Here is a 17,213-nt window from a genome sequence, read left to right on the forward strand (position 1 = left end):
CAGCTTTCTCCATCTGTTTAAAACACTCAGCATTTAGCACTTACTTGTATTCCTTCAGCACTACTGTCCTGTGCTGGCACAATTTCCAGGATAGATGGAGGCAGTTAAAGGACAAGAAAAGTAAATGTCTCTTTCTGTATGGTAAAGCATAGTGATAGTGTGCATAAAAAAAAATAATATACACTAAACAGTCTTGATATGTTTCCAGAGCAGAAAAGTCTCTCCTGAAGTGAGAATGTAGCCAATCGCAGATGACTGGCATCTATGTATTCCTCTGCTTCAGGCACTGAGGTATGCTAGTAATCCAAATTTGTCTCCCTAAAGACTTACACTAACCGAAGACGACACGTTATCTGTCACAGTCTCTGAACATCACTGCAATCTCACTTTAAAAAAAAAGGAAGAAAAAAAAAAAAGAGTGTGGTGGAAAGCAGGTAAAGCCTTGCTGTATCAGGAGAGAGGGTTGCACTCCACACATGCACCATGGTTGTGGTAGGATTTGCTTTAACTTTGGCTTCTCCATCCAAGACACTCAACAAAAAATGAGCTTTCAGGATGAGAGAAAGCATGAAGAAACCAAGACATTTGAGACAAGCAATAGAAAAACCCACCAAAGAGGTCAATGGAGATCTGCTGAAAGAAGGAGAAAATATTAAAATGCTGGAAGAATGTAATGACCAGGGCTGGAATTTCCAGTACTGTAAACTGCTGCCTTGGGAAAGTGAGAGCTGTTTCATACAAACATGGGACAGGAGAAAAAATTAAACCTGATTTCTTTGCCTTTTAAAAATTTATGTCTGTTTTACTACTAAGGCAGGAGTAGTAAAACACAGGAAGAGATTACCAGAACTATATTCATCCTTTTGCCTCATGATAGAGAGAGGGAGCTGAATCTAATGCTGGCAACCTGACCAGAGCCAGCTTCACCAGGAGTTGTGTTGGGGATGGAGCTGAAGCACAATATGCTTCTTTTCTCTGATGTTAATGATGCAGTGATGATCCAGATGCAGTGAAGTCCTTCTCCAGCTTTCCTGTAGGCTCCTTGCAGGTACTGGGAAGCCTTAATAAGGTCTCCCTGGAGCAGCATCCTCTTCTCCAGGCTGAACAACACCAACTCTCTCAGCCTGTCTTCACAGGAGAGGTATTCCGGCTTTCTGGTCATCTTTGAGGCCCTTCCCTGCATTTGCTCCAATAGGCCCATGACCTTCTTGTGTTGGGAGCTTCAGAACTGAGAACAGTACTCCAGGTGAGGAGGTTATTACCTGCAGTCTGCAAAGCAGTTTTCCAAGAGTCTGAATAGCTTAAGCAAAATTCAGGGATGTCAACATGAAGACCTCCAAGTACCTTACACATCTTTGTATGCCCTTGGCACAACAAGGGCCAAGTATCTCTTTGTCTTGGTGCTCTTATGTTAGCTGGGAGGTGGCCTTGAATATTTTTGTCTTTCCACATATACCTTCAATCATAGAATGCCAGGTTGGAATGGACTTCAAAGATCATCTGGTCCAACTTACCCTCTATGGTGAGGTTTTTTTTAGTGTAAAGTAAGTCAGATTAATTATGACAAGCTTTTGTCACGAAGAAATTTTATGAGCAAGTTGCATGTAATTTAATTATGTAATTTATGAGTGAGTTATGCTCTTTAATTTCTTCTTTATTACAAATATGTTATCATTCACTGTACAACCAATCTGATAAATTGTTCTTTTTTTTTTTTTTTTTTCTGCACAAGGTCTAACCATATCTCATTAATACAGTGTGACTAGCTTGCTTCTCAGATGTCTTGACCTTACTAGTCTTTTCTATAAATACCTTCCATTACAATATCTACTACAGTTAAAATTATTTTCTTTTTACTTGTTTAGTTGCTTATTTACTTTCCACTATTCTGGATTTTTCCCTTCTGCCTGGGTAGTTAAAGCACTTCTCATGTTTCCTGTAAGTATTCTCCACACACATGTACAATCACCTACTAACAGAGCAGAATTTCTGCTAGAGCACCTCTTTACTTTTCTGCACCCTTCAATGAAAGACAAAGAGAACATCACATGCTGCAGTGGCATAGCCCTTTGGCTTTCAAATTGGAAAAATAAAGCAAAGAATCCAAACCCTTAAATGTCTCAGGCAGGTAAGAGAAGAATAAATATGATGCATTAAAAAAAAGATATGCATTACTTTTTCATTACACTAAAATGTTGTTACACAAGTGGAGTTCTTCAGCTACTTTGTAGAAATGAAAAAAAAAAATAATTCTGGCATTGTTAGGCTTTTTAAATGATGATAGAGAACCTTTTGATTTCCTTACAAAGACACACTCTTCCCATGTTATTTATGCAAGCAACAAACCTTCACAGGTGCCTGAGAAATACAGATGCTGCATGCATCTCTGCTTATAACTAAAACAGATCATTTAAATCTCCTGAGTTATGTTTTTTAGGACAACAGCAAGGACAAGATACAACAGTTAAGTTTTTTGCTTTACGATTCATAAGCCGCTTTGAAAAGTGAAGATGACAAACACTGTTGTACAGAATGGTATCTGACACAGGCTATCATGGATACCACTCAGAAATCTGAAAAAGCCTGGCACATTTTGTTACTGATCATTACTCTTCACATCTATACTTGCCGGCTATGGCTGGCACTGACCACAAGTGGATTCCTGCTGGTGCTTTTACCTAGACTGTCAAAAAACCCCAAAACCACCAACAACAAAACCCCAAAACAAACAAAAAAAATCCAACATTTGTCCTTCAAAAAAAAATATATTTAAAGCCCATTTTTATGATATTCTAAACCCAGCTCTTTGGGTTTTTTAAACTCCACAATCATCCAATTTCTGGGTACTCATTAAAACTGAAATGAAATTTGTGTTATTTTAAGGGTCATTTGTGGCTTCCACACAAAAACCCTAATAACAAATGGCACTAACCAGTGTTGCTGTTGACAGACCTTCCAGGGATTTAATAGACTTTGATCCTCAGCTGCATTTCTCTCAGAAGTAGTAGTGGACTTACTTGCTCAGGCTTTCCTCTTCTAGGCTTCATAAGCTGATGCATTTACACCAATAAAATGCAATAGTTAAATCAGCCTCATTCTGACTTAGATCTCCAGGCTGCTGGTCAGTTGGTTATCTTTGATTTGTAACTGCTGTTGCAGAAACATGTTTGTGGCCTCCAGGATAAAACTGAATCTGTTCTGCCTGAACTGGGATGTGGATTTGAACCTGATTCTTTTACCTCCCAGCTGGACTGTAGATGACTACAGTGACTACAGCAGGTGCCATAGAAGAAGGGCATGTTATGGCCTGGAGTAAAACCAGAACTATGTATGTGAATGAGGACAGCATATCTTTTGCCGTGGTACCGTCACAGAAAAGCTGTTTTCCACTGTGTGCTCAGATCCTTGGTTTTGAAAGATTTCTTAGAATTAGCAGTGTGTTAGAGCTGACCTGGTATACTACTTCATATTTCAAAATTATTATTATTTTCAATTAATTTTAGTACTTGGATCAATTTTACATCAACTGTAATGAAACTGGACATTTCCATTTATGCTATGGATTCTGGCAACTTCCTTTCCATCATCTTTCTTGTCAATACATGATGTATTTACATTAATGAAATTGTTAGTTTCCCTTGGATCATTTTCTTTTTCAGAAGCAGCACTTTGTTTTTTAAGAAGTAACAGCTCTGTCTTTTGTTTCTCCTTCTACCTAAGCCTGGACAATAATTTTTAGCTTTATTAATTTTTGACCTCTGTTTGATTTTCTTTGGAAGGTCTCAGTGTCTCCACTGACTTCAGAATAATACTTTAATGATCCTTCATGAATCGTATTACTTTTTTTAATAGATCTTCAGTTTTTGAGATTCATTGTACATGCAGTACAATTTATCTTATGTGTTTCTCTGCTGAAAATGGTGGGCAGGAGCATAATTACAACAGGAAAATTACTTGCAAGGTTAATGCTGCTTTTACTGAAGTAGTTTATCAAGGTAATAACATAGAAATGGTCAAACAGAGCATGGCAAAAACATCCTTGCATTTTCCTTGCAGGCTTTTCTGTACTGAATACTAGAGAGGGCTGCCTGTGGTGCTGGTGCACTGCTGTCTTGTGTGATTGGAGACTACTACGAGCTTGTGTGGCAACCTCTACTTAAATACCTTGGTCCTGATCTCTGTCATGGCTTTGGTGACTTCTGTTATGTTCTACAAAATCTTACTGTGTGTCTCAAGAGAGCTCTTTAACTTTTGCATGTAGTTCCTCTGAAATACCGGCTGCCCTCTGAGGACAGCTTGGTTCATAGTCTAATGAAAGGTGGTATATCTAAACCAATAAGTCTAGGGCTATTAGGCCATCTTGTCACAAATTCATATGGTTTTGTCAAAGTGGGTGAGGCAAGCAAGATGGTTTGAAATTATTTTATTTTATCTTATATCTTGAGAGAATATACTTGTAAGAGGGCAAATATTTCTCTGTCTCCTCTGAGAAATGGACAAAGACATGACACTACAGGACAAGCAGTTGACCTGTTCCCATACAGGTGGCAAGGGATGAGTAGAAAATTTTGTTGTGACACTGCACTCACAGTGTAGCAATACTTGTGCAAGATATTACAGGTGGCAAAAGACATTTTAAAGTAAAAGAAAAGCCCAAACAGAACAAGTTTAATTAACTGTCAGTCACTGTCTGATGTTCACAAGCACCAGACATTTCTGTCCATTGAATGGATCCTGCTGCCAAGAGCTCAAGCTGATCCATCAGCAGCCAGTCACTGGGTGTTTGCATCCAGATGTGAGACCCAGGATCTGCAGAGGACAGAGGACAAAGGACATCAGCTGACCACTCCTCCTCATATCCCTGGGTTTTTTTCTTAGCTTAAGGGTCATGTGCAGGCTTTAGAAATGCTTTTTTTTTGCACTGTGTTGGAGCTGCGAGTGATATCTGCATTTGTTTCAAGCATATTATTTTCAGATGCAAGATAATACATCTTGATATGCAGGAGAATACATCTTGAGATACATCTAAACCACTGGTTTGAAAGTCCTGCCCTACCATCTTGCATAACCTGGTTATTTATTTTATCTGCTACTTGTTGTTGTCCTGCAGTGATAACTACATTTTCTTAATGTCTCAGAAAATTCAGCTAGATGCAACCTGAAAAATTTCCTAAAGAGATCTCCCTACATGGTAATCTGTGCTGAATGATCCTATCAGACAAGACAAACCTGAGGTAGTATCAGGAGACTGCTAACCTCATGTCTGCTGCTGGATACGAGATGACAAGTGAGGCCAGAATTCTCACTATTAAAGAAAACAAAGGCAGCAGTTTCGAGACCTTAAAGACAAGCATCTCATTTCCAGTGTGGCCAAACAGATGTGCTATCATGGAGCACTTCAGCAGATCTTCATATGGAAGCTAACCACCTCATGCTTGTTTCAGCTTCTGCCCTCAGGGTTCTGGGATCTACCCCTTTTGACTAGGAGTAACATTAGATTAGATTTTAATTGATAATATTATAAATTATAAAGAGTAACATATTATTTCTGAATAATATCTGAACTTAGATTACATACAGGTAATCAAATATCAAAATTCAGGTTACGTATGAGACAGTCTTAGGCCAGTAAGTAACAAACATCTATGCAAAAAAATAGCACAAGAAGTCCTAAGTGATTATGTGACCTAAAATCATCAGAATTGTCCTTCCCTGTACAACATTCAGCATCTTAAACAGCATGGTGAATTGAATCTGATAGTTGGGACTGCGGAGCTCAGAACTGGACATAATACTTCAGATGTGGTCTTACAAAGGCAGAGTAGAGGGGGAGAAGAACATCCCTTGACCTGCTGGCCAAACTGTTCTTAATGCATCCCAGGAAACTATACTACCTCTTGGCCACGAGGACACATTGCTTACTCATGGATAGCTTGTACACCAGGACTCCAAGGTCCTTCTCCATGGGGCTGCTTTCTAGCAGGTCAACTCCTAATCTATATTGGTGCATGGTATTTTTTCTCCCCAGGTGCCAGAACTCTACACTTAATTCTTGTTGAACCTCATTAGGTTAATCTTTGCCCAGCTCTCCAGTCTGTCTAGATATTGCTGAGTGGCTGCACAGCCTTCAGGTGTATCAGCCAGTCCTCCCAGCTTTGTATCATCAGCAAACTTGATGAGGATACACTCCATCCCTTATCCTGGTCACTTATGAAGATGTTGAATAAGATTGGGCCCAGTATTGACCCCTGGGGAGCATTATTAGTCATAGATCTCCAGCTGGACTCTGCACCATTGATCACAACCCTCTGGGCTCTATTTTTTAGCCAGTTCTCAATCCATTTCACCGTGTCCTCTTCTAACTCACACTTCCTGAGTTTATCCACAAGGACATTATGAGAGAGTGTCAAAAGCCTTGCTAAACTCGAGAAAGACACCATCCACTTTTCTCCCTGAATCTATCCATTCACTCACACCATCATAGAAGACTACCAGATCAGGCAGACATGACTTTCCCTTGGTAGATCCATGCTGGCTACTCCTGATAACCTTCTTTTCTTCTATGTGCTTAGATATGACCCCCAGAATAAGCTGCTCTATCATCTTTCCAGTGATGGAGGTGAGGGTGACCAGTCTGTGGTTACCCAGGTCCTGTTTCTTGTCCTTCTTGAAGACTGAAGTGGAAGAGGCACTTTTGTTACACTTGCAGGTTCCAAGAGTCATCCATTTTGGGAGTATCCTGGTGCTTCCCAGACTTTGCTGCCTGCTAGGAAGCAGCACTGAGTAACACCCTCTTCATGTTAATCCCTACCACTCAACACATCCAGTGTCCTTATGTTGAGAAATACCGGTATAACCATGTTGTAACAAGATTTTGACCTTAAATAGAAAAAAATTTAAAAATATAAAATTATCTACATTTGGAAAATGCAGCATGATTCACTGGGTTAGAAAATGTGTTTTCTTCAGAGTTGGTTGTTGTTTTTTTTTTTTCCCACTGTTTTTCTACTTTGGATTGAATTTAAATAAGAGTATTCAACTCTCTGATGAACAGTCATACATTTAAGAAAAATCCAAGCCTTTTCTATTTAGTTTGTAACAAACTATGGACTCATTATACTATTCTACACTGGCAAACTAGTTCCTGTTAAGCCTAAGACTGCTTAAAAATGTATTTTAACCTAATTACTCTACCCTTTTGTTAATATCTTTGCCACAACAATGTTGTAATTCCTGACAGAATCTCTCATAAGCAAGGATTGTTCTTATGTTACACTTCGAGTTGGTGGGAGATAAGCTTTTTGGGTTTTTTTTCACTTTTTGTTTTGTTCTATTTTGGGTTTTTGTTGTTGTTGTTTTGGGGTTTGTGCATTTTTTTTATTTGTTAGGGATTTTTTTTTTTTTTTTTTAATTCATTACCACAGTGGAGGCCTAAATTCCAACCCTGACTAGTGAAAGGGATGTTCTTACCCCACTGCTTTTCGTATACAAGCTGTCTTCAATTACTAGTAAGGTGCAGTCAAGTATGTTTGTAACAAAAGTGCATTTACAAGACTGACACCAACAGACAGCTTATAATAATTTAGGACACTGCCACAGGATATAAGACACATTTCTAATGGATATCTACCCTGAAAAACACTAGAGGATTTGTGAGAAATTCTTCTGAATTAATAAGGTCTGTCCCAGAGAGGAAACAATATTTAATCTTTATATAATTCATCCAGTTCTGAGGAAGAAAGAATAATCTTTCTATTCCTGGGTCTGTTCATGTTTTGGTGATGTGATTACCTTAAAGTGAACATAGTCATATTTGTATTTCATGGTGAGCTGAACACAGTGTTCAATAGTCATAACTTCTGTTGGAAACATGACAGAGATTGAAATATATTAATTTTGTTGATTTTTTAGTGGCCTAATTAGCGTGATCTTTCAGTACAAATGCATTAGAAGGAATCTTTGAAAATAATTAAGCTTTTTAATTTTGCAGTTTGTTTGTGATACAAAGGAAGACATGGTGTTGTACAGTGTCACTTCCACTGTCCTGGAGTGAATCAGTAATTAACTTTATTCAGGCGGAACAATAAAAAAATCTCCTCACTTCCTCTTGATTACTTCCCCTCAGCAGTTTTGAGTATCATTTGCTATTACTAAGGAAAGCAGAGAATATAACACTGGTTTCATTGATGAACTACATTGTAGAAGAGTAGGCAAATATTTTAGACATTAAAACTGAGGTTCATAGAAGAGTAATTGCATCTGAGTAAATGAACAATTTTTAAGATTGTTTTCATTTAGTGAGGTAAGGTAAAACTAGGAAAGAATGGCAAATTACTCACACTACCCTTAATGTACTTATAACAGCTGGCTCATTAAAAAGTTAAAGTAGTTTACTTCTGCTTAATCTGCACTTTGCTATTCTTAGGAAAAAGACTAGGAACATTGTGAAGACGACTTGAGTCAAATCATATAATTGTTTAACAGTGTAATGGCTGTCTTTTCACATTTCTTCCCCTGCTCCATCCCCTTTCCCTTTCTTCCCCCCCCAAGTGTTTTTGTCCTCTCCATTGCTTGCCTTCCCACCCTCCCTTCCCTCCTGCCCTTGACTACACAATCTGTCTATTCAGGCAAATGTAAAATTCCCCCATGAGTTAATTCTGCTCAGTAAAACCTTATAAAACTACCCAGTTTTCCTGCTGGCTTATCAACATTTCAGGGTTGAATAGGTGCCAGAGCTGGCACAAGATCCATAACAAGAGTGTATGGCCAGAGGGAAGGCAGCATGATAAAAACTGAGGACATGGTCCTTACTTAGTTTGGCAGCTCTGAACCATTAATTTATATTATTGTATCTCCCCAAATCAAACCTTCAGAGAATTTCTGGATTTGCTGGGAAAAGAGTGTGAGGGGAAAAGAGAACTGGCAGTTCCTCAAGTGATCAGTGAGGCATCATGAGTACTGACTGCCCAGTGCAGAGGGAAAGAGACTGGGGCTGACATGGTTAAATCCTGAGATCTTCATTGACCTCAAACCCAAGAGACTTCTACAATAAAAAGTAATTTGGGTTATGCAGGATGGTTAAAAGTATAAAGAGGAGACTGTAGAAGCAAAATCAGAAAAGAAAGGTTGAGATCAACAATAAGATTAAACTAGCTTGAAATGCTGTGTATAGGAGAAAGCATCTGTAAGGATGCTGTCAGTAAGAGAAATAACCGGCAAAGAGTTGTTCAGCAAATTGGGAGAGTTTTTGACAGAGAACATTGAGGACACTAAAATGTTCAAACACTTTTTGCATCTGCCCTCTCTAAAAAGGTTATCTGCAGCACAGCAGACACTGATAACAAGTAAAAGAGGTAAGAACTCACTCTCTGGTAATGAAGAGAAATGTTTACGTATTGGCTGGGCTTGATGAAATACTGCGATGCTTAAACAACTGATCAGTGAGGTCTCCAGACTGTTTATTCATAACACTGAGAGCTTACAGAGTACAGGGAGTGCACTGCATTACTAGAAAAGGCAAGAACAGGCCTATCTCTAAAAGGATAAAAGGAGAACTTGGGAGTTATTGAACAGCAGGCTTAGCTTCTGCTCCTGAAAAAATATCAATGCAAATAGACTGTTTAATTAATTTAATAAGAAGATGAGCAACAGCCAAGATGGCTTTTTCTAGAACAAACCATGTCAAACCAATCTAAATTCTTTCAGTGACAAAGTAAAAACCTTAGATGTCAGAGGGAAATAACTAATGTCTGTTATTTTAATTGTAATGTCTTTAGTGCTTCTCTTATTCTCATTATGAATCTCCTTCTCTGCAAGCCTTTAAGAAAAGATTGAGCTGGTCCCTGCCAGAGATGTTGTAAGTATAATGAATCCTGTGGGAGAGGTTAGGGCTGGTAAAATCCAGTCCAGCTTGTCTATGTCTTTGATAAGTTAAAAAGAAAATTCAGTTAGACTTGCATTCTTAACAACAAAACACGAAATAATATATATACTTAGGCTTTCAATGAAAATCAGCTTGAATACATTTGATGTGATTGCACAGTAGTTTTGCTGTTCAAATACTCAGCACTATGAGCAGTATTTTCAACTAAGGAAACTGTGTTAGCTCAGGCCATTTTATAAGGATCTACTAATTGCTATGGGATTTACCTAGTTTTACTGCAGAAGTCTAAGGCTGCATCAGCTTCAGTCCAAAAAAAAGTAACCTGCTGAGTGCCAAAGTTCTTTCCTTTTCTCCAAATAGACATCTAAGAAATGTAAATGTGAAAAGTCCCTTCACGTGCACATGTGGTATCAGCTTTCCTGAACACTTAGGGATTGAGGTAGGTTATGTAAAACGTTGGTGTAGGTAAAGCAGTAGCATCATGGATGGGACATATTGTCCTCTGGCCTGACTCTTTCAGCAAGGCTGCTTTGCCAAAACAGGGAGGAGGACAAATAAATAGCCCTTGCATGGAAAAGTGACTTGTGCCGGCAGTGAGCAGACAGACTGACAAACAGTAGCCCAGAGCAGCCCAGGAATTTGCTTTTGCCAAATCAGAGGCACAGAGATAACACACTATGTAGATAGACCTTTCTTATGTTAAATTTATTTTCTGAGTGCTGTGGCTTCTGGAAAACAAACAAACAAACAAAGAAACCAACAAAAACAACCACAAAAAAACCCCCTTATGTTAAGGACACTGTTTTGTAATAATTGCTCTGTGCTCTACATAGGCTGCTCAACAAACAGCTTGCAAGACACTAAGCAGCCAAGGTTAGAAAGGACAGAGAAAATAATTTCAATTTCCTGGTGGGAAGCAACTGTAACAAGAGATGTCTTTTCCCTAGAAAGTGAAAACATATGTCTGCTGCATGGAAGGAGCACACTTAAACTGCATGTTCACAATGAGAAATTAATGCCCCAAAGTGCACCCTGCACACCTATCCCCTATGCAGGGCACACTGTGGTACACTGCACTCCTCTACTCACATGCTCAGATTTTTTTCTTGGGAAAAAAACACTAAAAGAGCAGGGCAATGGAGTTCTGCCAAGTTTCCTTCTGGCATGGGCTACATGTGCTAAGGGTACTGGAGGTGCTCCCTGGCCCAACAGATCAGAAAAGTCTTGAAAAGGCAATTTAGCAAAACTTTTCAATGGTCACAGAGGCCAAGAATGCCTCTGTCTGCAACTTTTGAGAGCTCCCCATCCCACAGCCCTACAATGTTGCAGCTGTAGTGAAGCATTTTGAAGTGTCTCATCTGTCATCACTATCAGCCTGAGCCTATTATTACTTGCATTAGCCTTTTTTTTTTTTTTTTTTTTTTTAAAGTGCCATGCCTTTCATCTTAGCTTATTCCAAAAGTTATAGCAGAAAAACGCCTAATAATCAAAACTTTTCTAAAATCTGACTGAGTCTCAAGCTTCCCAATGAATGTTTTGTCTCCTAAGAGTCAGCTATCAAGCAATCAGTGGCTTGGCCTTTTTCTTTCTGATTAAATTAATGTCTTTCTGTAAAGCAGTTAATTCTTACTATGACAAAAGCAATAATGAGAAGTTTACTAGAACTCTATACGAGCATTAATTAGACTGGTGTTGACTGACAACTAAATCCTGAAGAATCACAAGCATTTTATTAAAATAGTCAGTTATACCTATAAGCCTAAAGAAGCAAAAGATACTAGTGCTGTTACCTCCCAGATAAGAGCAGCATCTGTCTTTGCATTGGACAACTTCCAAAATATTGGCTGACTTTTAAATAGGAGAGGTGAATTAGTCATGAACAATTCTGAAAAGGCAGAGGTTCTTAACACTTTCTTCACCTCTGTCTTTACCAGCACTGTTGGACCCCAGGCCATGGGAACAACATCCAGGTTAATACAAATACAAGCCAGCTACCAGTGAAGGAAGACTTGTTATAAGAACTATTACAGCAGCTTGACATGTACAAATAGATGGGCCATGACACTATCCACCCAGTGGTGTTAAGAGGGCTGGTGGCTGCTGGATATCTTTGCAAGGCCACTTCCCATAATCTTTGAAAAACTGTGGACACAGGAGAACATCCCAGAAGACTGGAAGACGGCTAGTGTCATCCCATCTACAGGAAGGGCTTAAAAGAGCATCCAGGAAATTATGGGTCTTACTTCAGTCCTCGGGAAAGTTATGGAATGAATCCTCCTGGGGGGCTATCTTAAGTCAAATGAAACACATGGCTGGGAAAAGCCAGCAGGGGTTCAACGATGACCTGCAACAAAGTAACCTGCTCAGTTCACCTGCGGCAAAAGGTGAACACTGTCTCCCTGGATTTCTCTAAGGCTTTCAATACGGATCCCCACAGCCTCCTCCTAGAGAAACGGGTGGGTTACAATCTAGACAAGTAGTCTGTGTGGTGGGTGGGAACTGGCTGAAAGGTTGCACCCAAAGTGGGGGTAAATAGCTGCTTTTCAAACTGGCAAACTGTCACAAGTGTGGTTCCTCAGGGATCAAAATTGGGCCCAGTGCTGGACAGGATGTTGGGTACTCTTGTCTATATGGTGCTTTTGCCAAAAAAGGTTGGACCAGGTGATCCATGAGGTCCTTTCAACCTGGTGTTTTATAATTCTAAGCGGACATATTCCAGGCAAGGTTTATGCCAAAACTGCAGAAAGGCAGAGCCCAGGTGAGGTCCGAACAGCCAAAACGTTCCCTCTAGAAAGCAGAGTAGACAAAGAAGGACCAGAAAAAACAAGGGGGAACCTGAATTTTGGGAAAACAGTGCTTGGCATTAACAAAGATGGTACTGTCACTAAATCTGAAGTTAACTAAAGAAAAGTTCATCGCAAATGTAAAAAACAGATAATGTAGCACTGAAAGTGACACCATTGTGCATGTGAAGATAAAACTACAGTGACAAAAGAGAGAGAGAGAGAGAGAAAGAGCGCACTTTGTGGTGAGGCCACTTCTAACTATTGGTGCACTGCTAAGGGAGACACATTGAAATTGTTCAAGAAATTTTCTGCCTGGTTTCAGAGCACTGAAAAGGAGTTGTCCTCTTTAGTATCAGAGAGCAAAACCTACATTCTTGCTTAGGCTATTTTAATTAGTATGTTCTCCTTTTATTAACTGCAAATCAAGCAGAAAATAATTGATTTACAGGAATGGCAAAGAAAGTGACAGGAATGTCTACTAGTAGGGAAAAAAAAGTGAAAATATGACAACAAGTAATAGCAGGGTGTGAATTTGAAGGCTGTTTAAGTTCTGGCATATTTGAAAACACGTAGGTAAGAGACAGTGTCTTATTAATATACACTCTGGTACTGTGTATTGATGTTGGAAGATGAACACTACCTTTTGCTTTTCACTTCTATGAAAATTCTAAAATCAGACTTCTGACAGTATAAAAACATCTTCTAAGATTGAATCTTAATAATGAAGATGTTAGGCAATAGGAAAAGGAAAAAGTTATTTTGGCAAAAGGAAAACCAAAGGACACACGGCTGGACAAAATACTTCATTTGTTGAATATCAGCCATAAAGGTTCAAAAAGTGATGCCATTGTATAGCAATCTAACATGCTGTTTTGGAAAAATCTCAAATTACTCAAAAAAATTGGTGACTCTGTATTACTTACAGGAGAAGTAATACTACATATGTCCTCATCTTGGCATTTCTAGCCCAAAGAAACAATGATGTTGGGCATATAATATATCCATGGAATAATTCATCCTACAGTTACTGGAGTAGAGGAAGTATAAAAGACACAGTGTAGGACTATCTTATCTATTTTATTCAGTATTATTTTCCTTGTCTTTTCTGGTTCCCTGACCTTTCTGAATAATTTTTCATCCTCCGTGATTCTTCTAGAATTTGAAGATTTGTATTGTGGTACAGTGAAAACCTTCACCTCCCTTAGTAAGTGAAGAGCAAAACTGTTATTTTAGTGCATGAAAGAATATGCAACCAAAAGCTGAATTGCCCCTATAGTGCAAAGAAATATTTGGCAGAAAGGCAAACCCCATCTTCTACCCACATTTCCTGGGGGTATTCCAGGGTTGGGAGAGATGGAAGAGCTGTGCTCTGTTTCACAGCCTAAATTTTCCCAGCCAGTAGTGCTTTCAAAATACAGAAAGAGGGCAGCCTATTTTTTGCAGCTTGCTGTCAGCAGAGTTCAGCTGTGCCTCCTCCTGCACCTTTGCAGGAGAATTTTCTTGTCCCTTGCTGCTTTAGAGGCTTTCATTACCTGAAGCTTGACATCACTATATGAAGATATGGATGAGAAAAATTAATGTGAGCTAAGCCACATCAAAATTTCAACATACGTTCTTCTGCTAGCCAGGCTCCCCTTGTGTTCACACAACAATATATGAGTCTTTAACAGTTCTTTAATTGAGCAGAAAATAGCACAGTTAAATTCAGCAGCTGGAGGCTGAAAGCAAGAAAATCACATTGAAAATAAAGCTAACATTTATAAAGGAATACATGACTAAATATTGAAACAATTCATAGAGAGATGTGAGGAACTGTCTATCTGCCAGCCTCTTTACATGAAGACCAGGCCATTTTCAAGGTCATGTGATGATGAGGTTCTGACTCAATGTTCAGGATAGCTTTTTATTCTATAAACTGTAAACCTACTTAATTAAGTATTTAATAATGGTTAAAGATGTATGTAATCTAAATAGGCTATTCCTTAATTTTTAATATTTTTCAAAGATTTTGAAAGGATTCTAATTGGTAGACTTTGTGTATGGAGAAAGGCATTATAGTTTGAAAATATATCAGAGGTCACCTAACTTTTTATAATAAATATGTATATTATTTAAGCGTTTCTGTCTTTGATTAATTGTTTTTTGCTACCAAAACTTAAGCATCTATTTACCATTAAGACTGCAACATTTTCACATTCCTTTCTTGTGCTTGCCTTCCACTTGATGAGAAAGAAAAAAAGCAAGGATTGTCCTGTATGCTTGTACTTCACAACCTAAGCTTATGATAACAGTGTATGTAGAGTTATTTATACTTCAGAGTAAAATAAGACTATGACAGTATTTGGAAAAGTTATTGTTATAATGGAAGATCTTATGTTTTAAGTAGAAATAACACACAAGATACTAAAACAATGAGCTAAATTATCAGCAGGAATCAGTATAATTTTATGCTTTACACCCCTGTAACACTGCCCTCAAATTCCACTTACTAGTTAATTTGAATGAAGATGTGTATCATTAATCCTTTGTAGTTTAGTCTTTTTCTTTTCTTTCCCCCCCCGCCCCCCGCCCCCAGGCAAGTTGCCTTTAAGTCACTTTTGTGTATTTGAAGAATAAGACCAAATTACAAGATCTGTCACTAAGAAAGGATATGAGTAAGGATTCACAGAAGACCTGAAGAAATTAAATGGGAAGAAAAAGGGTAACATGTCATTGTGCTTTCAGAAGCAGCACCTCTAAGAAAGAACTACTTAGCCTTTGTTTCAAAAGCTGACAGGTTTTTATTAAAATAGGTTTTTATATAATATAATGCACAAAATTTAAAGATTTTCCAATAGCGAAATACAAGTTTTATCTGAAGAATTACATAAAACATAAAAAAAACACTTCTTTCATGGAGGGAGATATTTTCAGTTCTGCTGATTTCTCTTACTGTGTTTCTAATACAGTACTTTACTACAATGTGATATGATAATGAAGGCTCAGCTTCTGGCTAGACAAGGAAAACTAGGACCTCTGTTAAACACCCAGAACTTTCTGAAGGCTTGTTTCTTTGTGTGGATCCATTAGTTGGCATGATGTCTGGCTTGTGTTTATGAGTAAGTGCAGTGAAGAAGAATGAGACCAGCTGCTGTAGAAGTGAAAATCAGGTTTTTAAAAATAGACAAGATACCCTTTACGGACAGTCTGTGTTACCCTGAAAAGCAGATGTCTTGAATATTGTTGTGAAAATATATGAGGAAAAAAAATAAAGCTACCAACAGTTTGTTAGCTGAGCCAGTTACTTGAGAAAGCAATGTGCAAGAGAGCTGTGTTCAGTGTCCTTCCTCTGCCTAGTCTGGTGCAGACAGTTGTACGTCTCTATCTACTGAGCTACTACCCTAACAGCAGAGTTCTATAGTTGTTTTCTTCTTCTCTCTGCTACAGTGAATTTTCCTACAGCAAATCCCCTACATGACGGTGGGGTAATTCTGTCCAGAGATCCTTTGCTCCAGGGTAAACCAGGTATTTTTTTCATAAGAAAACTCCAAGTAAGTGCCAGGAGCCTGAAGTGTCCAGGTGAAACAGCCGAAGGACCAAATCAGTACCTCAGAATCTATTCAGTTACACTAAGGATGGGTAGCTGCAAGGTGTGGCATTATTCATCAGCTATGACATTTCTAAGGTCAGTTAGATTTGTTTACCATTTCGTCACTTTAACTTGGGTGTTCTTATCTCAGTTTAGGTGCAAGTAAATGGGATTAAGTGAGAGTATTTGTTCCTTTTCTGTCTTTCGAAGGTTGTGCTGGTGTTTGTAATGTGTTTGTTTTGTTCCTGTAACATTTAGGAGTAGAAGGATGTTACAGCACAGACTGGTTATGGTAACTTCTCTGTCTGCACAAACTCTTCCCTAAGACAAATCGGGAAATAGCTGAACAGAATAACTTATAGATGGTGCTGCAGTTTCACCGACAGTATTTTCTGCAGTGAAGAAGCCTGTGAGTCCATTCCATATCCAAACTCCATTTTTTACGTTATCAGAGTGAATATATTGAAGCATTTCTTGGTGCACATGTGTGTCTGCAGTATTGGAACGATAGTGGTGGGAATAAAAATGCTAGTGCAAAATTGCTATGTTACAAATATTCAATTTCTGTCTCTCCTGTCAGACTCAAGACACATACATGATAACTAGCAAGTATGCAATATCTGTTGGTCACTTCCGGTTTGGTGGAAACTGGTGAGTAAGTGATTGGTTAAGTAGAAGCTGCTGAATTGTAGTATTATCTTACAGAATCCCATAATCTTTAATTCTACCTCTTTTTCAGTCTGAAATAATTGCAATAGTGTAAGTGTTGGCTTTTCTCCAGGACATGGGATGAAAAGCTTTATGGCTATTACAAAATCACTCAAAAATCCATTAGACCAAGCCAGCTGAGTTACAGGCATTAAGGCATTTACAAAGCACAGGAGCAGAGATATGTGGGTTTTTCTTGCGCACTTGTCTAGTACGCATTACTGTAGTTCCAGGATAACACATTTTTTAAATTTATGATAAAGATACT

Source organism: Apus apus, chromosome Z (assembly GCF_020740795.1).
Source record: "Apus apus isolate bApuApu2 chromosome Z, bApuApu2.pri.cur, whole genome shotgun sequence".
In the NCBI taxonomy this organism is placed as follows: domain Eukaryota; kingdom Metazoa; phylum Chordata; class Aves; order Apodiformes; family Apodidae; genus Apus; species Apus apus.